General features: G+C 43.2%; 1 protein-coding gene across 1 annotated transcript in view; it reads right to left on the reverse strand.

Moving 5' to 3' along the window:
- The window catches only part of RAB30 (RAB30, member RAS oncogene family), an 83,853-nt gene extending 81,387 nt beyond the window's left edge, over positions 1–2,466 (reverse strand). The window contains exon 1 of the mRNA XM_041730148.1: positions 2,279–2,466. The gene's annotated coding sequence lies outside the window, so the exon portion shown is untranslated. The remainder of the gene's footprint in view (positions 1–2,278) is intronic.
- Between the last annotated feature and the right edge of the window lie 3,534 nt (positions 2,467–6,000).

Consider the following 6,000-nt stretch of genomic DNA (forward strand, 5'->3'; position numbering starts at 1 on the left):
GAGCAGAATGGGGGGAGCGGGGGGAGTATTAAATGAGGCAGAAGCCTTTTGAAGTCTTCTTATTTGGGGGGAATTAAGAGAAGATTTCAAGTAGAGTATTTGGGTTTGGGGTTGTTTTTGTTTTTGTTTTTAAGTTTTTATTTATTTAAGTAATCTTTACACACCCAACGTGGAGCTCAAACTCACAACCACAAGATCAGGAGTCACATGCTCTTCCTCCTGAGCCAGCTAGATGTCCCTCATGTAAAGCATTTTAAAACCTTGCTAATGCACTGGCAGCTCTTAGTACAGGTACCAATGAAAAGAACAGTGACATGGGCTCAACTGCAACACTGCATTGTCCACAAGCTGCTGAGGCCAAATTATATCTATCACAGAAGCCACAAACCAAGCCAAAGGGTCAGATTCATTGCTGCGAATCCTGTCTAGCACCCACCGTAAGAAAAGGAAAAATCAAAGCCTTTTCCAAGAGAAGCTCTGTGGAATAAATACTTGCACAGTCTACTTCCACCCTGGAGTTTCTGGGTGAGTTCGAGAAGGGGTAGGGAGGGTATTAAGAAATTGGAAAAATACATAGACTTGTATATTGGTGATGAGAGAAATTTTGAAACAGAGAGGAAAAATGAGAATCGTAAATGGAGAAACAGGGAAAGAAACAGAAAGAACTTCAAAAGACATAGAGGGGTGGGGCAAGGAAGGTGCTGGCAAAAGGGTAATGTGCCCAGGACAATAGACAGTAAGCATCAGAGAAACATAGAGAGGCAAAGCCAGGCAATCTTTTCCCAAATCCCAAAGCTGCTCATTGCATCCCAATAAATCACTCTACTACAAAGCCCATACAATGGACCTTCCTTTGCATTCAGTAACAAGCAGTATTTCACGAAGCATCACCCCGTTGCAACTCTGAAGACCTAAGGGTCTGAATCAAAAATGGACAAAATTTGTTCAGCAGAAAACAACCAGGAATGACTTTCACCCAATGCCTGACCTGGCTACAAAAAGATTTGGCATTTTAGAGTTAAGCATAAAATGCTCTGGCATTTCTCCTTGTTTTGACATTCCAGGAGGGGGTGTGGTTGACCCCAAGTCCATTCATTTCCAAGGTTGTAGATCTCTCAGCTAAGACTGGCCCCATCTGTTCTGGAGTCAGCCAGCTGTTTATCTCAAAGTAACATTTATTGCACTAATCATCCTAATAACTCTTACAAAAGCCAAAATCATACAAGCCAGAATGCTTTCTATCCTATTAAATGTGTCAGTTCGCTTAAAAACAAAACCCCAAAAAAACAAACAAAACACACCTCTATGCTCCTTGATTTCCCTGGCCAGGATCACTCTTCTTTTCAGAAGATACCTTCTGGGTACCTTTCAGTAATGGCAAATGAAGGTTAACAGTACTTCTAACTTTCCCTTTCCCTAATGCATCAAAATGAACCAGGATTTCCCTAATGATCCCTTCTTCAAACCTTTAGTTGTGACTGGTGACTGTGCCTCACGAAAAGGCAGCTCATTATGGTACCATTGTCAGTGGCAAGGAGCCTACTGCAACATAATTTAAAACACACGAGCACAAATCTGTCGGCTCCACTTCCAAACAATCCTGCAGTGGGAAGAAGAAAAACACTTAACAAAAATGCTGCTTCCAGCAGCCTAAGAGAAGCTTCCCCAGACACGTGAAATGTTTCTGACTGGCAGGGAGTGCACCATTAAAGGACAGTGTCACCTCAAATCAGCAGAAAAGGCGACACAAACGACACAGGCACACACGTAAAATAGAGCCCCACAAAACTTAACCTACTCAGAAGCACGCTCATCTTAAAAATAAATAGTGTGTGCTTGCTCAAGCGACACAGAAATGTTCTAAAGTAGTGCAACCACATTAAATCACTGTCTCCATTTCTCCCCACGCATCACCCCTTCCCACTCAAACCTCAGCACTCTGGGGCCGTAAGTGACAGGACTGCAGTCCCCCACCTCTGCCTTCTTCTGATTTTCCAAGAGCACTTCCCAACATCCTCCCCAGCCCAGCCCCCTCTCCCATCCTTAGAAAGGTTGAGGGGAGTTGCGACTAGGGAATTGGCAGGAATCGGTCCTCTGGCGGGGGCAGGTTGCTAGAGTTGTTCTTTGCAGTGACCCAAATTGCACAGAGCTTTTTGCTTAGCAGCACTTGCGAGCACCTCTCCAATCCTCCCGCCCCCATCTTCCCAAAAGAAAGCCTTGAGAATTAAGCGGGAGGAATAACTTGGTAGAACCATTTGAATAAATCACTTCAACTCACCTGGTTTGGGATATTTCTCCCCACCCCAGGCATAAACAGAAATGATGTGCGAATGAGTCACGCAGGCAAGAGAACGTGTTGCGATGTCCTAAGTCCAAGGGCTGGAGTCAGTCCCTGCCCTGGTGCCGCTGCTACTCTTAGCTCAGCTGGAGCAAGCGGCAAACGCAAGCCCAGCAGCAGCAGGGGGGTGGATAGACCGTAGCACAATGAATGCAGTGGGGTTTTTGCAATGACATCATCCCTCTGTCCGAAAGGCCCCAATAGCCATGCTCAGGAGCGGTGCACTCTGGGAATCGTAGTCTTCTAAGGGCCCGGCAGGACACCGGGGCTATCTCGGGAACTACAATGCCCAAAATGCGCCAAGGTCGGACGCGCCCAGAGTGGGCCCAGGGAGCGGAGGGGACTCGGCCGCCATGTTAGGAGTGCCGGGAGGAGTCCGCGGAACCTGGCTGAGGTTTTAGGCAGCGCGCGAGCCGAATGGTGGTGCGGTGGGGACGGCGAGGTGGAGGGTAAACCGATCGGAGAGCACAGGGCCCACACCTGGGGACCCAGGTGTAGACGCGGCATCTGGGGGCAGATTGGAGGGCGGGTCCAGCTGGACGCAGTATCCAGAGGCCGACTGGGCCTCGGCCTCGCTGTCCGGCAGGTTGTAGAGGTACCCTACCCGTCTTCGTCCTTTTCTCATTAAGGGATTGAGGGAGTCCGTGTACCCCTGGGCCCAGAGCATCACTTAGGCCCGCTTCGGACCCTCGGAGCGGTCGGTATCCTTGGGCTGCGGGGGCCCCGGACGCGACCCTTGTCACTTGGGTCAGCGAAGCCGGCTTCCACCCACGCGGAGTTGGGTTATTCCTCCCAATTTTCATTTTTATCTTTTTGTCATTTATATTTCCAGCTTTCCTTACCCCTCCGCAAGGTTTCGGACCTTTATCGGTTTTTCATACAGGAATGATTTGCGGAAGGGTCCGAAGAAAGGGGTGTTTGCTCTAGTAGGCGCGCCGCGGGGCGCCGTGTGACGGGACGCGGCCCTGGCGCCGCGGTTGAGGGAAGACGGCGCGGTCTGAAGGACTCGCGCCCGGTTGGCGTGTCAGGGATGTTACCGCCCTGTGACAGCTGGCGGTCGGCTTCGAGGTAACGTGGGTGCCTGGGGAAACCTGGAGCGTATGCTAAAGTACGGAGAAGACGCGGTGTCCTTTGGCATGGGTCACCGTGTATTTTATTGTAAAATACGCTTAGTGTTTAGTTTGTGATAGTCCATATACACGATTAACATTAAGAACTAATTTCTTTTGTTCTCAATTAACTGAAACCAAAATCACTGGGCTTTAAGTTATCTTGCTCAGGATCTCAAATGAACTGTATTTTTTTTTTTCCAATTGTGTTACTAAAACAATGCTGTATATTTGTTCTTTTTCAGAGACTGCACTATGAAAGATGGAAAATGTCTTTTCTTCCTGAGGGTGTCTGAAGGGTTAAAAATGTGATTTTTTTTTTTTCCTCCCTCCCTCTTGCACAATTATTCTAAAAACAACATTAGGAACTTGTTGCTTTGGGTCGGCAAGGGTATGCATTTCACCTCTCTTTTAGGAGTTAGTAATAACAGTAGAGTTGATGGATGGGTTCTCCTATCCGGAAAAGCTAGGCAGAGTGATGAAAAAGAATAAAAACATAGTAGAAACAGCCTTTAAGATGTATACAGATGATAGCTACAAAAACATAAAAGAATGATCTTCTGTCACGTTTCTGGGAACAAGTCACCACACGAAAAGCTTTGTTTCATTTTTAACAAAGGTAACATGTGTTGGTTTCATCCATGCAGTACGACAATGGGAAAGGCTCATACCAATATTTCTGTTATTCAGAAATACCTTCTTTGCAAGTAATGGTGGTAAGTATAGGAAAGGGAACAAAGTATTTGCTGTGTTCTTTCTGAAGAAAGAAAGATTAAATCAGTATAACTATCAACGTGTTTTACGTTTAACAGAGAAAATAGAGTGGACAACTTTGCATTTAGGCTTAGTTTCAAACTCTTAAATTATTTTTAGGGCTTGGTGGTTCATTGGTATCTTATTTTACAAACCTGTAGTGAGTCTTGTTCGTGGTATAAGATAATTTCTTTATATGAGCAATAGCCTTAATCTGAGTGACGGTGGAAGACAAATTTGTGGGGGCAGGGGCAGATTGCTTAGAAATCTCCTGTTTGTGAAACTAGACCTATATAACGCAGCGATTTCTATAACTTCTAATTTGTCATGTTTAGGCAGTTTGAAGTTTTTTCAGCTCATCTCCAGTGGATATCTAACTGTAAAGAATTGAAAGATGTATTTAATACCTAAAAAAAGACTCCATGATTTAACCTTTAACTTTTAGGGAAAAAATCCTGCATTCTTCTTTAGAAATTTTGTTTACAAAGTTAATATTTGAAGAGTTGATGACACCAGTTTCTGAAAGAATAGCTGCAGTATCCCAGAGAAAACATTGGGTTAGGAAAACTGAAAAGTGGGATTAAGAATGCCTTTGGTGAATAAAGCAACTAACATTCTTTTCATCTCTTGGAAAAGGATTAAGGTATTGATTTGTAGTATAATTATAGGTAGCTCATTAAAGAGTATTAGAGAGTCATTTGCTCTTATGGCAAGAGTTTCTTCAAGTGTTAAGTGTCAGGATCACTTACAGAGCTCTAAAGATACATAGTTATCATCCACTCATCCCTGCTGAATTACTCTGCTGGGTTGAAAGCAGTTTTTGTGTATTTTTAAAACTATGAGTGAATGTACAGGGGTAGGGTAGAGTAGTCCTCTACGTCCTCTATTTATGTTTATCGTGATGCATTACACTAGTAATAACAAAAGTTTTGGCAAAGATTTTGGTTTTGTCACTAATTATACCCATAAATGAGTTCTGAAAATGTGTAGATGAGAAAATGATCTGGAGATCAGTTTATACATTAAGTGAGACGGTAGATTGGGGGAGATTTCAGTTTAGCATTATGAGAACCATGATATCCTGACTTACCTAGATATTTTTTAGAGTGCATTGAATGTAACACCAGAAAGTAATGATAAGAAACCCAAGTAAGAGTTCACACTATCTCAAGATTATGGTAAAGCTACTCAGATATTTAAGAGAATCAAGTAATGAAAGAGGCAAGATGCTAGGATTTTCTGAAAACAATTTTTCTTTTTTTTTCAGTAACTCCTTTCCTTGCGCTGAATCCTAAATTTTTAAAATTATTGATATTGTCTAAGTATTATTGACATTAGGTAAATGATATACAATAGAGTATAATTTTTTAATTGAAATTAAATAAATTTTTTTAAAAAAAAACTAAATAAGGGGCATTCCCGATGGCTCAGTGGTTTAGTACCGCCTTCGGCCCAGGGCATGATCCTGGGGACCCAGGATCAAGTCCCACGTCAGGCTCCCTACATGGAGCCTGCTTCTCCCTCTGCCTCTGTGCCTCTTTCTCTGTGTGTGTTTCTCATGAATAAATAAATAAAAATCTTTAAAAAAAAAAAAAACTAAATAAAAACTAGCCACAGAGTAGTTAGAACCCCAAGGAGAGGGATTACCTCAGATAGATTTTTCCAACAATTTGTTAAGTCAAATGTGTAAGACCAAGTTCCTAGCAAAATATGGTTCTCTTCCCTTCAAATAGTGATACAGGGCAACAATCTATTTCAGCCCATACTAAAAGGAATGTGAAATACCTGTTACTAAGTTAA

This window comes from Vulpes lagopus, chromosome 15 (assembly GCF_018345385.1).
Source record: "Vulpes lagopus strain Blue_001 chromosome 15, ASM1834538v1, whole genome shotgun sequence".
Classification (NCBI taxonomy): domain Eukaryota; kingdom Metazoa; phylum Chordata; class Mammalia; order Carnivora; family Canidae; genus Vulpes; species Vulpes lagopus.